The sequence below is a fragment of the Austrofundulus limnaeus genome, unplaced genomic scaffold (assembly GCF_001266775.1).
Source record: "Austrofundulus limnaeus strain Quisiro unplaced genomic scaffold, Austrofundulus_limnaeus-1.0 Scaffold90, whole genome shotgun sequence".
Lineage (NCBI taxonomy): Eukaryota > Metazoa > Chordata > Actinopteri > Cyprinodontiformes > Rivulidae > Austrofundulus > Austrofundulus limnaeus.
The window spans coordinates 121534-138577 of record NW_013952492.1 but is presented as its reverse complement, the minus strand read 5'-3'; the positions used below and the strand labels follow the sequence as shown (position 1 = coordinate 138577).

At 40.0% G+C, this 17044-nt stretch overlaps 1 protein-coding gene across 1 annotated transcript in view; it reads right to left on the bottom strand.

Moving 5' to 3' along the window:
- Window positions 1-17044, bottom strand: part of LOC106520279 (membrane-associated guanylate kinase, WW and PDZ domain-containing protein 2) — a gene marked incomplete in the record, with an annotated part of 91877 nt that overhangs the window by 45221 nt on the left and 29612 nt on the right.

Below are 17044 nucleotides of genomic sequence, written 5' to 3'. Positions count from 1 at the left end.
GTATGAATGAGAGGTGTTAAAGAAAACAGTGCTTACTGTATGACAGCAGAAGCGTGAGCCAAGGGAGATTAGAACAGCAGGTGACGAATCTGCTGTGGACCCACATATGGCTCTCTCTCTCTCTCACACACACACACACCAACTCTCCACAGAGCCTGATGTCTTAATCATTAGATCTCTATTGATCGTCTGTCACCACTTTACTCCTGTAGTGCGTCTACTGAACAATCTCAAMTGTATTCAAGTCACTACGGGGAGAAAAGATGGCAGCTTATCAACGGTTAATGAGAAAGAAAAGGACGCCCCGTATCGTCGAGCGCCGGTGGAGAGTCTCCTGTCCATAACTGCTCACTGAATGAGTGCATTTGTTCACCTTCAACTTTAAGAACAGATCAAGCTTCACAATATATGTTTGAGCAACATCATTATGTACGAGGCGTTCTCTAGGGACTTAAATCATAAGAGATTGAGCTAATGTTACTGTTTTTATTTTGACAGGTCGCTTCCACTGGAAAAAGAAGGGGTCGTCTTCATGTCAAGAAAGCTATAACTTTCATTTTATTGTGAAAATTTTGGGATAATAATGGCAACTTTTTTTATGAGAAGTGAACAGTGAATTATCAAGCTGTGGAGGAAGATGACGAGGATCTCGATGAAAACAAGGAAGACGAACAAATTCAAAGRGAACTAGAGGAAAAGATGTAAAATACAGTAATAATAAAGCGTGATGGAAACAGAAACTATGACAGAAGCAACACTTTTGGGGGTAAAACGCAGTTCATATTTGTATAGAAGGAAACAGGTCCCAGCACAATAAAAACAAGCAATAAAAAAGAAGAATAACTCTCAAATACAGACAGAAAACATACTTGCCACATGCACATAAAAGAGGTAAGATCAGAGCAGGTTCATTGTCAACAAGATAGCAGCAGAACTACCTGTAAGTGTTATTTAACTCATATCTTGAAAATTCAATAAATATCACAAAGTTTAAAAATTGCAATGTCATTTTTCCCAGTATCATGCAGCCCTAATCTTTTCTATCTTCTGTCCCATCAAAATCGTTTGTAGCATCTCTTCAGGTTATACACTACAACTTGCAGCTTGACTGGGAATACTGTGTAATGACTGTAGTAGCATGTCGTAGACAAAATAATTATAAAATACCCCAAAACAAAATGAATGATTGATGAAAATGAATGGGATTTTGGCAACACAAAAAACCCACCACAATTCAGCACTCTACAGCTCAGACAGACGTCACAGCAAACTGCTCACAGAAAGCTACATGTTGTGTGTCTGAACKGGCACTTTGATACTTTTCATTGTTATTAAACAATCACAGTTGAAGTTCTATTTTTTTTACAGATTTTTTTAAAGGGAATGTTGGACAGTTGATTATGTCACATTAATTTTGAGTGGTGTTAAACATTCAAATCTTATACACCCACTACTCTTTTCGGTATATAATATACAATTTATACATCAAAACAAAGGCATTTTTGTCTTCTTTCATCCAGTGTGTCTCTCGTGGTTATTGGGCTTGGGGTTTTCTCTTTAATCCCCCCAAAATGCAAACTGCACAACCAGGTTTTCATATACTTTAGTTATATTTTAACCAAAATATAGAAGTATCTCCATAAAACACTGTAGACACATAAAAAAATTAACATGCGTCATAATTAAAGTGTCCTGCTGCTCACAGGTCAAGAATTTGTAAGATCTCTGATTTGTAGTTTTTCCACAACCACTGTTGGTTTGAGCCCCATTTTTAAGTCTGCGTCTCCGTCTGTCGATCAATAACTTGACAGAGGTCAGGGACTGGCAGGCACCAGTGTGTGGTTACCACAGGGTCAAAATCTGTAGAATTCACTGAGTTTTAGTCGTTTTTGTGTTTTTCAGGTCAGTTGCCATCTTTTGTTTCTACATTTGTGTCCAGACTGTAAATGAAGTAATAAAACCTAAAGCAAAATGATTATAGTGAATAATAGATTCGTATTGATTTAACTCTGTGGTCATACTTCATGCTGTAGTTTGCATCATACCAGCTGTAATAAATATGTTCTGTCTCAGTCGGTACAAATGTTTGACACTACATCATCCACACGGATCCATACTTTTATGAGGTCATTCGTTTCCCCACAGTTTCAGCTGAAAGAAACAAGCCTCCACATTGTGAGATGTGCTGCGGGTCGAATTAAAGAGGGGGGAAATGTTGAAGAGTGCCATCCTCTGAATGTGTAACTCTGAACACTGCAGYAGCTCGGGCAGCCAGGCGGGGCTGGTCGCCTTCCAGAGGGTACGACTATTGATCTGTAAGATCAGAATGAAATTATTCTCCTGCCCACACCAGAGTAGGCAGAGCCTGCTGGAATACTGATGACCTGCTGATGGCCTTCCCCTGCAGCTTCCTCTGCTGGACACAGCGATGGAGCAGGGGGGAATATTGATCCGACCCTCGGATAGGTAGATAGGCCAACTGTTCCTCATTTCTCCCTTTCCTTTTGTCGTTTCGCGGCTCAGCTTTAAGTGGTTCAGCACATTGTTTTTTCTGTCCCACTACCTGCTCTTCCTCATCGCTACACCGCAAACTAAACATCTGTGAAGTAAACCTTTTCACTGAGCGGGACATTACTCCCGAAGAAATCCATACTCCCTCGACCCCAGSTGCCAAATGTCGCTGTCTTTAAACTTTGTTTTATCACCGAAAATGTACAAGCAGAGGCTAAAAGTTTTAAAATTCTGTCTATAAATGATGCAGAGAGAGTTGAAAACTTGTTGATAAAGTCAGGAAACTATATATGCAGAACAAAAATCACAAAAAGAGGGTACTAATTGAAAGATACCTTTTTTGGGGGGTGGGGGGAGGTGTTATGTGGTGTTGTAATCAATAGGCAGTATCTTACCTGCAGTAGAAACTTGTCAAAGCATTCTTAGTTGGGATGTCAAACAGGCTAAGCTTAGCAAACCTCTCTCAAATTAAAACTACTTTAAACAACTCAAAAATCTTATGTACATCTAAAGTCCATTAGCAGCTGAAAAATATGAAAAAAATGAGAAAAAAATTCTTTAAAATGGAACAAGTGTAAAAAACAAAAAACTTATCTGTCTCAACAGTTTGGTGGTTTTCAAAAACGGCATTTAGAAAATGACAAATATGTTTAGAACTGTCAAACTGACTAGCTAATAGCTAGTTTGAAAAAGCATCTTTGCGCAGCACAGTGAGGTAGTGACAGAGCTGAATCTGCTGACGTGTGAAAAGGTAAGTTGGGTTTGTGACTCGATGATGTGATGAAGTGATGAAATGTGGTCTGGTCAGGAAAAAAACGTACATTTTTGAGACTGAAGTTATTTTGAGATGGCAGCGGTGGGCCTATTTCCTGTTAGTAAAGGGCTGCATAAAACTACAGCTGAGCATGTTGGCTGTTCTGTATAAAAAATACTAACGAGCAGAACTTCCTCTAAACTGAACCCAGCACTTGTGGTACACCTGTGATTTTATTCTTTCAAGTCAAAATGTCTGAAATAGACCAATCTGCTTTGGAAACAACTGGCTCGGCTTGAATTTTTTGCCTGAGCTTCCAAACTAATAATTCTCAGGATTAATATTCATCGTCCCGCTGAGGAGAGTTGAAAGGTGAGAAATGTTATTTTTGCCCATGTTTGGACGTATCCTTCTGTGTTTGTTACAAAATATATTTTAAAGCACTGTGCACATTTTAATGAAATTCTCAGACAGCAATTATTGGATGTAAATAAACAACTATTTAGAGTTTGTACCAAATTCAAGATGGCTGCCACAGCCTACTAATGTTTTAAAACACAAATATAATTCAGTGAGTTTTACAGATAAGCCAAGATAAGAGGGTTTGACTGCATCATTTCTCAACATCTTAGTCTAAAACTCTGGCATGCACACCTTTTAGTGATGCTAGGCCTTTAATTATTACTGAGAGTTTTACAGGAACAGCACTTCAAAAACACCTAAACTCTCCCTTTAATGTGCTGCACAAAGGTGCTCAAATCCAAAGAAAAATGGCAGCAGACTGTACAGACAGGAGACGGTGATGGCCTTCTGGAGGTAAAAGCTGTTAACTACTGACTGGATGTCGTGCTCTTGCTTAATAAAGGACAGAGGCGGCTGCRAGCCAAAAATGGTTTTCGCATCGCAATCAGCCGGAGCAGCCAAACCTCTCAGAGGTGACACAGCAAGCAGGAGTCTGAGCACCGCAGAGATTTATGGCTTAAATGCCTTAAATATATAATAGCAATGAAAAGCCTCAGAGCTGCCACTTTAGAGGATGAAGACTTTCTCAACCTCACATCATGACAACCAACTAATATAAAATATTTTGCGTGGGGAGGGTGGATGTGCGCAAGAGAGAGGGASAGGGAAGGAGAGAGAGAGATTACTCAGAAACACAACAAGGAAAGTCCATTTGGATTTAAAGCTGAAATAGCTGATGTGCTAAAATTACTCAGCTGGGTGTCGGACGATACGAGGACAAAGAGCTTTGCTGAATTATGAACCCACAGAAGAGAGCAACCAGAGGAAAACAAAAGAGGAAGCAGCAACGCAGAAAAGACAGTAAATGATTGTGGGAGGGAAAAATGTGATTGGTTAACTTGCAGCCTGAAAGTGAACGCACACATGGATTCATGCACATTTTTGTATAATTACACAGGAAGTCAGTGAGATGGAGAAGCAGAGCGGTGGAGCTTCGGAGCTAAAAATAGACTATCGATGGACTGATTATCATAATAAAAGGAGGGGGCAAAGGCAGTCCAATAAAGTCTGAGCGTGAGTATAAAGAAGTGGCAGGGTGGGAGGGTCCTTTACTTTATTACTTATTACTTTAATCTATACTCACAGAGCACAGACGTAATTACATCCTCTTTAGTTTTGACTGTCAAAGTAACAAAAAAAATTAGCTTTTGTGATAAATCCACAGGAGGACTAGGTGGGACAATTGGATATTAATTAGACCCTGTAATAAACCCGGATGAATAAAACTAAATGTCCCAGCTTAGTGTCCTATCCCCCACACACATCATGATGTCCTGAGAGCCGAGTGGATTTATTACCTGGTCTATCGTAACACCAAAAGATCCAACAGGAACTAAAAATACTATCCAAGAGGTGAACAGGTGTGACACAGTAATCCCCACAGGCGAGCTCAGAGGAGGAATTTATCCATGAAGGTACAGATGAAATGGCACACCTGTCTCCTCAGCGTAATGAGCGTCAAAACCAAAAATCACGGAAAAAAGAAAAGAAAAAGACAATAACTGCTTCTGGTTTCACCTCTTTAACATTGCTGGATGCAACGTCGGTCAACCAATGAGCCAGAACCATACAGTATGTGGGTTAGCTTCATCTTGTTGAAATATAAAGGACCGTCAATAAAAAAAGATGTCTAATGGGAGCATGTCGCTTGTTTTTACTTCTCTTACACTGATGCCTTTCCAGATGTGCAAGCTGCTTGTCCCAGAGGCACTAATGCACCCCCATAACATCAGAGAAGCAGACGTTTGAACATTGATAACAGATCAGATGGTTCCTTCCCTTTAGCTCAGAGGACATGGTGGATTTCAAAAATAATTTCCAGTTTAGATCAGTCCATTTAAAATGATTTTTGGTTCAGAGRAGTCAGAGGAATATAAGGATGGTGTTCAGTGATGGCTTCCTCTTTGTATGATAGAGCTTTAATTGGCATAGTCGATGTCACAGTGAGCTGTTTTTACAGACGTGTTGCTGAGCTCATGATGCCCACAGAGTCAGACCTGTTTTTAAAGCAGTATGAAGATCTAATACTAATTTTAAGTTTTATCTTTTGAATTTATATAACGATACTATGAACTGTAGGAAAGTTATTCAGAAATTATACACTAACACAGTGGTTCCCAACCAGGGGTACGCCAGCATATTACAGGGGGTACGTGGAAAAATTTCCCTGATTTCTGCAATGTGTAAAAATGCAGACGGAATCATGGAATTGACACAAAATGGAATCCAGTATAAAACACAAAATCTCATGGAATTTGCTCATTTGGACGAGTTTCTGATGTATTTTAGACGCTGCTGCTTCCTTCACCTGCCGTTACCTGGTTTATTTATTTGATTACTTATTCTCTTTCAAGGCAAAGTTTTTATCTTTGCTTAACTTGAGTTGAAAATAATAAAATGTCTGAGAATTAAATGTTCTAGGGAGTTAAATAAATGATTTTCTTTTAATAATCAATTGTTGGACATTATAGTTTTGGAGAATCATCATTACGTTTRACTGAGGGGTACTAGTGACATAACGGCTCAGGGGGTACACACGTCTAAAGGTTGGGTATCACTGCACTAACAGATGCAGATTTTTGCAGACAGATGAACCTCTTCTCATCTTTACTTCTGAACAATTTAGTCTTTTTAAAATGCTGCTTTTATACAAGATCTTGGTTTAAACGTTTAATGTAAATTTCTACAATTCAACTGAACTGTGCGGCTTCAAAAACAACAGAGTGTTGTTCTGATGTGACTAAAGGGGGTTTTAACATTTAAAGAGAGAATCCGTTTTACAGCCACAGTAAAAACAAACAGTAAAAGTACACAGTCTTTAAAACCTTCTTCTTGTTTACAATAATCTTCTCCAGCCCTGAAAGCCGAGCAGCACAGCAGCAGGAATGTGAGGACGAACTGTCTTTCTGTCTAATCATCTTGCTGCTTTAAATTGGCCTCCTCTTGTTTCCAATTTGCCTCATCTCTCTTGCATCCATTTGTTCCCGTGTTCTCCATCCCTATTACCCCCCTCCTCTCTTTCTGTCTTTTTTAATCCACTCTCCCTTCCTCTCATTACCTTTCCCTCCCCTTCAAGCTCTGACTTGCACTTTGGCGTTATCTCAGTCACTCTCCTCCTCCATCCCGGCTGGCAGATGTAAAGTGTGACAGCAGGTCTACAGGCGAGGTAAGATCCAGCATCCTTATTTACACTACAAAGTCCAGGCAGCGGATGCGGCGCCACGACACGGCGACGTCGCTGACGGGAGGCGCCTGTTTCCACGACGGCGTTGTCAGCAGCCTGGCAACACAGACTTGCCATGGTAACGAGCAGCTACATCTACATTTCGCTGCACGAAAGCAGCATTTATGTCGAAACACGACGCTCGGTTTTGGCACACGCCGCSGGTTTGATGCCGCATAACTCCAGCCGCTGCCTCGCAAAACAATCAATTACAGTGGCAGCTTGGCCACAGAGAGCTCACACCTGGTTACCTCGCCGTGATTCAAGCGGTGCCGGAGCAGACAGGAGCTGCAGGCTGGGAGGACTCTGGGACTTAAATGTCACCTCTCCTGGAAATCCCTCTCAGGACATAGAGGAGACTCAAGTTTAGAGGTTCAGTCCAGATTATTAGCGGTGCTGTATGAAAGCCCCTTGCTCTTTTTTTTTTTTAGCTTTTAAGAGTTAAGGGAGATACTCCTCACTGATTACTAAAACTGAGGTGACTTCCAGCTACTTCCAAATCAAATTTTAGCACAATATCTGCCAAATCAACTGAGTTATAGTTATTTTGTGTCTGGATTTGATTAGCGGTGGCAGCCATCTTGAAATGGACTGACTGAAAGAATAGCCCAGTCCCAATGCTCAGTGCGCACCGTACACCCCTCTGTGAAGTGTGGATTCAGTCAAAGTGCACATAAGTGATCGAATTTAAAATATTGCTCTTAACATATAAAGCTCTCAACAACCAAGCTCCATCATATATTAAACATCTTATTGTTCCATACTTTCCTAACAGAGCACTTTGCTCTCAGACTGCAGGTTTACTTGTGGTTCCTGGAGTTTCTAAAAGTAGAATGGGAGGCAGAGCTTTCAGTTATCAAGCTCCTCTCTTGTGGAACCAACTTCCAGTTTCTGTCCGTGAGGCTGACACTCTGTCTACTTTTAAGATTAGACTGAAGACTTTCCTTTTTGATAAATCCTATAGTTAAACTTAGGTTTCCTGARTTATTCCTTAGTTATTATAGTTAATTAGTTATGCTGCTATAGGCTTAGACTGCTGGARGACAAACTGACCACATTTCCTCACTCTGCTGTTATCTTTAGTCTCTCTCCTCTACATGTTTGTTTTTATTCCATCAATAATGTGTTTTCTTTGTCTCTCTTCCAGAGGAGAATACATMTGGACCAGTCCTGTGTTTATCTGTGTCTCTTTCCTGTCCSCAAACCCAGCCGATCGAGGTAGACGGCCACCTGTCCTGAGCCTGGTTCTGCTGGAGGTTTCTTCCTGTTAATAGGGAGTTTTTCCTCTCTGCTGCTGCCGGTGTGCTGCTCAGGGTGGGAGACCACAGTCTGCTGGCTTCTTTAGATTTATTGTTTTTTTTTCTTTTGTGTGTGTGTACAGTGTCCTGAGACAACATTTGTTGCGACTTGTCTCTATATAAATAAACTGAAATGAATTGAATTGAGTGCATGGTTACAAGTGTGCAAAAATTTGAGAATTGGGACAGTACGGATTACATTATCAACATAATGCATGAAGGAGACTTTATACATCAGAGTATGAGAACTAACTTCTGTAAGTTCATCTTCTTTTGGTTTTATTGGTGGTCGGCAGACTAATTTAAGTGCATTACTGCCACCACTAAACTGGAAGGTGCTCAGTGGACATTGCCAGATTTCTGCCTTTTAATTCAAAACATCACACACAGCGATRGATTGTGGGTAATACACTTTGYCAAAGTCCATAAAAAATGCRAACTTCGCGTAAGGGTGAAAATAGTAACCAAAATGGGCGGGGCCAAGGGYGGATATGGAGAATGTGGGACACACTWMRCACTCAAACCCTTCAACATGAACACACATTTGAAGTGCACAAGGGTGGGAGTGAAAGTACTGGGACAGGGCCAATTAATCAGTCGAAGATGTGCGTCCATGAATTACTTCCTGAAAGTTTCAATAAAAATGCTCAGTGGTTGACTTTGCTAACAGACTAACAGGGTTGACTCGCACAGGAAATGCTACAGATTTAAGAAARTATCCCACAAATTGCACTTGTTTAATTAAAAACTGTCTAGTGGTTCTTGAGRTATTTTGCTAACAGACAAGCACTAACACTGTTACCTATTAAAGGTGCGTGTTGCCCGCCGCCAACTGGCTATTTAATGACCAATAAAATACACCATTAATCACTTCGTTTGCAGCTATTAATCACTTCTTTATTGTTAAATTAAATCCACGTGCTGAAATTAACAGCTTGACATTTGGGCAGGTTTGTTCATCTGTCTTCTAAAGTCTTGTTTTAATGGCGCAAAGCGCTGCGTGTGTCTGTAAAAGTCACGTACCTGTCCTGTTTGTTTAATCTATAYGCAGAAGACTCACTGTGTTGTTGGATTATGTGCTTCTCGGCGAAGGCGAAGGGCAGTTGCTAGGCAACCGGCGGAAACTCCTAGAAGTGACTGGKCCAGGCCAAGAAACAGTAGAGCACATCCTCGTCACCTCCTATCCCTGCTGCCTTYGCTGTCTGATTGATGAAACACCACACAACTCTTTACTCCTGTTTTTTTTAGATATTTATAGATGAACTAGACTTTTTTTAAACGAGGCAAGAAAACACACAATTTCACACAGACAAACCAAGGAGACACAATCAGTTATCAAATCTCCTAATTTCTTCACAAAATAAAAGAGATGATGATGACATTCAGCTACAATTATTATAATTTTACCTGAATATTTGTGTCAACTGAGTTAAGATGTTCTGATTAGTGAAAACATGAAAATTATCCCCCACCCCAAACAGAGCTAAAACAATTATTTATATTTGTTCGTTTGTCTGCACTGTTGTAAAAATATCTCATGTACCACTGAATTTAGGAAACACAAAAAAGGCTACAACTTTGCCCATTTTGCACATTTTAGATAAAGTTTAGAGTGGTAGTAGGACAGTTCTCCTAAAGCACTAATATGGGAACAAATTTCTTGATTAGTGCTTTAGGGCTTTTTTTTATTCATTAGTGTATTAGCACTTGCTAAATTTATGGGCTAAATTTAGAGGYACTAACTGAGGTCTTTAAATGTTGTTGATCAACATTATTGTTCACAGTTGAGGGTGAAAGCTGTCATACATTTTGTTCAGATGTGTGTCACTTATCTACAAGGTCACGTGTCAAACTSAAGGCCCRCGGGYCAACYGTGGCCTGCGGGTGACTCCCATTTGGCCCACCAAGTGCACTAAGTGACAACCTTGTGTATACAGTAAATATTGTCTCATGTTGACTCTGAAAAATGTTTCATGCGTCATCTGGATTATTTTAGTGCTTTAGAATTAGCTTTTGCTAAATTTTTCAGTGGCTTAGTGCTTTAGAATTAGGGGACCTGAATATTAGAGTTAGTGCTTTRKGGTTAGTGCAACTAATATTTAGATTAGCGCTGCTCACCACTGTCCAACACATGGGGCAACTTCTTTGTTCAAAACACTGGCATTAACTACAGAAGTCAACACTGTTTGTTAGCACAGTATCTTATAAATTGGATGAATTTTACTTAAACTCTTTMTAACTAACAMATTTTTGGGCATYAACACAAATCAAGATGGCTGCCACCRCTGATTGAACTTGGCAAACATWAAACTGGCTATAAGTCAGTGAATTGTACAGAATGAGAAAACGATTTGGTGTGGTAGCTGAAGGTCATTTACAACAATAARGAGTTAAAGTTTATTATAAGATAACAGAAGACAGGCAGAAAATTTAATTTATAAAGTTTTGCCTAAAACTCTCGTCTAAAACTTGACGGGCAACATGCATTCCTGAAAGGAATGCTGGACCTCATTTTCCTTGACTTTGTTCCTCACTTTAAAAAGTGAGGTCATTATTGAGCTTCTTGATTTAAAATCTAACCTGAAAWCWACAGCGTTCGCTCTGAAACACGTCCTTCCTGTACGATGTGTGAAAGGTTTCTCCTGGTAGTCCAGTATTGATGAAACTGTCAGCAGCTGCAAACAAAGACAGAACGCCAATAAAACTGACTTTCTAAAAAAATATTCAAACTTCCCCTCATTGTTTAATTCAAACGGCCAACCCAAACTCTTTGACGCTCCAGGAGAAACGCTCCACGCTGGCCTGGGTTCAGACAGCTCCAGCAGGCGCGGCATCTCCTCCATGAAGACATCAAGTTCCAGTAAAAGATAAACCTTATGGCTCCATGCATCTGCATCTGGCAGAGCTGGAATCTGTGTGACACTGAGAAATTACCTCAGCACTGAGGTGTCTCCTGCGGTGACGGGAATCAGCAGCAATAGGCTGAAAAGCAGCTTTATTAGTCTGCAGAGCTGACAGACACGGGACAACAGAGGGGGTCATGATGGTGCGTATACACACACACACACAGAGAGAGAGGGAGCTGGTGTGTGATTTGGTATTCTGTGYGGAGAAGAAAAGATCAACCAGTGCAAACAATCAAGCTTTCAGAAGGGCTGTTACTGACCATCACAGAAAGAGGGGCTCACTGCAGATCAGATCACAAGAGAAAAATAAAATAAAATAAACGTCTCATAGAGATCTTGGGTTATGATTAGCAGCCGAGTAGATCGAGCAGCAGAAATGAGTCGACACCTGTACGGCGCTTTAAGATAAGAGATCTGACGTGACCGATTCATTAATCACGTTCGATATTTGCTGCTTTTCATTTCGTAAAAAATTCACGTCATTCCCTGGCTGTTTTCTTTCATCTGTGGAACAACATTAATCCGTGTTGCCAATCAAACTGCAGGGAGCACAGAACCACATCAAAGCATGTCAGGCAGCCCTTTAACAAGAGCAAGCCAGCAGGCAAATCACCCCTTTAAGAAGAGTCCCTGGAGGACGCTGCATCACACACACACACACACACACACACACACACACACACACACACACACACACACACACACACAGAGAAAGGACGACATGCAACACTCAAATGATTCATTTATTAGCTCGGTTTATTAAATCTCACTACACAAACGGAATAATCAATGCAACAGGAGGAAAAAAAAAAAGACACCTAGTACAGAGAGTCATTCTCCCACAGTAAGAAATGAATCTCATCTTTATCAAGTCACTGATCAGAGCTATTATCATCGTAACAAAACATCCTCAGATAACTGTCATCACTCCTCCTCATCATCGTTATTCTGTACTATTTCACAGAGAGGGCCCYTCAACAAACACGTAACTTTACACTCAGAACAAGCCACAATGTTCAGGTTTTGTTTCTGAACAACTGAGACACAATTATTAAAAAAATAAGCRTTTGAACCTCGAGAGATCAAAACAAACTGTAGTTAGGATCAGTTATTTTTATTAAAAACACCTCAGTGTCATCCCAGTTTTCTTATTTTATTGTACTTTTGCTAATTTTGTCTGCTTTCCTATTTGATTCACGCAAAGATAATTTTACAACTGGCAGTAACCTTTAAAGAGCGCTGCTTTAGTAGATAGTGGTGTGTACCAGTGCAAATACTGATACTGATATTGGGTCTGATACAAGCACTTTTACAAGTACTCATACAAAATGCTCTGATACTCGGAACCTACACCAAAACCAGTATCCATACTGGGATATTTGTATCRATACTCCACTGAATGTCTTACAGTTTATATTTCAAGTGAAAATTTTGTCGTTGCATGTTTAAGAAAGTGAAACAAGCTGAAATAAAATCTTTGGAAAATAYTGAACAGTTTGATTTATGCTGTATATTTGATTTGATACAATCAGAGGGGCTGTAGGCCTRTAGGGAAGGAGAGTCACCTTCTAAGAAAATAAATGTGTTTTTAATAGGGACCTCTGACATGTCTCTCTGCTTCAGTTATTCCTGACTACGTAGCATCAACATCACTATCATGATCAAACRGATGCTGCTCAACCAACCATCTCCACTCCCAAAACAGACACACAAAGCTAAAAAGTGGGAAATAAATATTTGATGTTAATATCGGCCCACTTTTACATATCGGACCGATASGATATTCTAAAAAAATGACCAATATCGACTGATACYGATATTAATGCMGATATATTGTGAATCCCTAGTTTTTAATGGCTAAGTTCTAACACAGCAAGTCTTGAAAAATGACAAAGAAAGTGTAGGTTGTTTTGATTTTAGCCTTCATAGGATAGGTGCTGTGTATGACTCTCAGATACTACCAGGCCAAATTTTAGCTCAATGTAAGTAAAACTGAGTTGCAGCCAATTTTCATGTTTTCAAAGATCAGTTAGTTGTGGCGTTCATCCCAGGCAACACTACTGCCCCCTTCTTCCAACAACACAAGTTTTCTAACAAATATTTAGACACAAGAGTAGTTTTTTTTCTTCCACTAGTGAAGTTTAAAACATAAAAAAAAAAGAAATCAAACAGACTCCAGAATCTGGTGCATCTCAGCGACAGCTTCTGTCTCGGAGGAAATAATTACAGATGAAACGACTGAATGTTTGCTTGAAGGAGCAGATTCTGTCCCAGCGTATATTTATAGTAAGTGTCCGTCTGATTTTACATCAGTGGCAAAACTAATTCAAGTCAAAGTTAGTTTTATCAGAAAAGGTCAATTAGCCCAAAGGTCTGAAAAGTGTGAGTTTTACTGAGTGAAAGAGAGCCAGACCAAACTACTGTATGAAGCTCCAAGTGGCACAAGAAAGAACTCATCTTTGTGCCTTTTTTTAGTGACGAGCATAAATAAAATTTTTTAATCATGATTAATCTCAAGACATTTTTGCGATTAATCTTAAAAAGACTTTTACTAAAAGAACAGGWTGAATGTGCTCTAATATGGACATTTTTAGAGTTTATCTTCTTACCACACTAACCCCAAATCTTTACCTGTTAAAGAATTCACTCACACAACAGATTCTAGTGAAGAACTGTGTGGTAAGTCACGAATATCACGTTTTTACAAAGTACAGAATAAACTGAAAACACTACTGTTGTCATAGAAACAAATCGTTCAGACTTTGTTCTCCATAACATTGAAAAAACTGAGGTGTTTTAAATTTAGAGACACATTGCAGAGTTTTTACACCTTTCTTTTAAGCACTTTTTAAACATTTGCAAAGAGCGTTTTCCAGCTCAAGATGACTACTTCACTTCCTTGATCTATGAAAATGTGTGTTACGCTATTAAAACAAACAAAATAATCTTCTGCGAGAGCAAATAATGTTGGTTCTAAGATTATATGATCTATACACACTAAAGCACGCCTTTGGTGTTTTCTTCCTCAAACAAATTTATATATTTTGTTTCTCTTTGGTCCAATTTAATCCCAAAAAGAACTCTCAGTGCCCAAAGTCTCCGTCCTTAGAGAGGACAGAAGCTAAATAATTAAAGGATGCACTTACAGTATAGCACCTTTTAACCGTATTTAGGTTCTATAAAAGCTCCATCCATCCATTTTCGTCCACTTATCCATGGAACAGGTCCAGGAGGGAAACCCAGACATCCTGCCTCCCCCACAGCGACACTCTCTAGCTCCCCTTGGGGGATCCCGAGGTATTTCCAGGCCAGAGAGGATTCATAATCCATAGTCTTATCCCAGTTGTACGTGCCTGGAAAACCTCCAGAGGGAGGAACCCAGGAAGAGTCCGGATCAGACGTCCGATCCACCTCAGATGACTCATTTTTGGTTAGATGGAGAAGCAGCTCTACTTCAATGACTCTAAACCCAGCTGCTCTGTATGAAGCTGATTTTAGTCACTTGGAAGCGAGATCTCATTTGTTTAGGTGAGAGTTGGAACACAGGTGAACAAATTGAGAGCTTTGGGTTCAGCGTCCATTCAAGAGGACAGACCGGAGCAACACCCTCATTACTGTAGATGAAGCTCTGATGCACAAATGCTCCTCAGTTTGGAGCAAAGACTCACTCCCAAAATGGCATTCAGGTCTGCAGATCTAGATGCAAATATTTCACTTAAAATCAGTTACAGTTTTAAGCATTTCATCCACAACAGAAGCACTTTGAAAACACTACAATAAAAATCAAGTGCTTTCAAGGGTTTTTAAGCACCTGTATGCAGCACGTAAGTGAAAAAAATCAAGCCACTTTCTGAAAAATCTGAAGTGCTCTTTCTCACATATGTTGCACAAAAGGTTTGGTTTGGATGAGCTGGACTATGCATTAAAACCTTGTGCACACATTGGGGTTAAAAGGTGTCCGTCGCCTTCCCCACAWCATTTCCTCGCATCATAACGAGAGCCATCTTCATTACTGCAATCATTATCCGCTACGTGCGTCATCCCCATCCGACGCTTCCTGGCCATGTTCCTCATTACCATCTTTATCGGCTCCTCCTCTGTAGTTTTCACCGGAGGATTCCCTGTCAGAGGCTGTGGAGCTGCAGGGCAGCTTGCGTCCAGAGCAGTGGATGTGAAGTGACAGAAGCTGCATGTATTTATAGGCTATCTGAGTGAAGAAATGTGCTGCTCACTGTTGAAGCTATTTATAGAGCMTTTTTACTGATGGCTCAGAGTATTGTGGAGGAGAGGAGATGGTTCTCCTGGGAATTTCTTTCGAGACTCCCTCATATCTCTTCCTRCCCCCATTCAATACACATCCACTCTCTTACTTTTCTCACATCGCCGCTTGTTTTACACCATTCATCCTACTCTTTCCTGACCTTCCTGCTTATCGCCTCCTCTTTTTGCCTCCTGCCATCCTCCCTTTYCCCATCTACTAGCAGAGCCACTTTACTCGTGTCCACATTTGTCCTCTTTCCATGCCCCCAGTCTGTTTATTTTACTCTTTGCTTTGTGTATTTTTATCACCTACTACAGGAGGCAAAAAGGACAATGATGTTTTTGCCCATGCCTGTCTTTATTTGTGTGTCTGTCTGTTAGGAAAGCATCTCATGAGCCAAAAGACAGATATGAATAAAACTCTTAAATACCTGGATGCACATCAACAACTGATCAGCTTTTGGAGATGACCTCATTCAAGATGGCTGCCAGAGTTAATCAACATKAGCAACACAAAAATTAATTCATTGTCATTTTCATAGATACTGAACTAAAGCTGGCTAATGTTAGTCTTTTTTCAATGTTTATTGTGAGACAGATTTACGTGGTAATGATGAACTCGTTGAACTGCTCTAGTTTTCATGCCATTCCGCTAGCTGGTGCTGTGATTTCTAAATTTCAACGACACTCATGCGCACACCAACACTTCAGTCACAGTTACATCCAAAWTGGTAATTTGAGCCGAGGATGAGGTTGGTTTGCTTGTGCATGTTGACWATGAGGAGTTCAAACAGCATTCTGCTAACAGCCACTGTTACCCTGGATTTACACTGCAAGCGGTTCTGCTCTGGTCTGCAGTGCGAAGCTCAGAGGTGCTCTGAGAAGCATTTTGAAATGCGTGATTGTGCAATAAAGCCAGTGATAAATGTGGAAGTCAGAATAAATGAATTATCCTGTGAATTACAGACTGGTAACAACATTTTTAATCCATATTTCAAAATAAAATCCATACATTTTGTGTGAATGCACATGCTATATGTTGCAATCTGCTTCCCATGCAGAATGAAAATTTTTGACAGAATGTATGTTTAAATATACCCATTTATTTATTATTAATAATTTAGCTAGGATTCCAGCAAAATGTAGTCTGCCTTTGGCGAGTTATTTTTAAAATACTGATGTACTCATTCCTTTTCCTGTTGGTGCGGTGTGATCTTTGTAGAATGACGTCGCACTTGCTCAGCCATCTGGCAAAAATAAGATCTGATTTAATTTTAGCAGACTGCCGTGTGACGCCACTTCCCAGCCGCTGCAGTGTAAATGCTCTCATTGGGCCTCATGCAAGAACYGTTCGTACGCACAGATTTGTTCTTAAATTGTGCGTACAAGTGATTTAGGAGAATTTGTGGCATTCACCAATGTTTTCGTTTTCTAAGATTTTTTTCAGATATGAATAAAATTCACGAGTGGTCCAGACCTGTCGTATATTTTACGGGCAGTCAGTCTGCTGTTATCCAGACTGATTTTCCTCCCTAATAACTTTATATTTCGTTAGTTTGAAGATATTTTG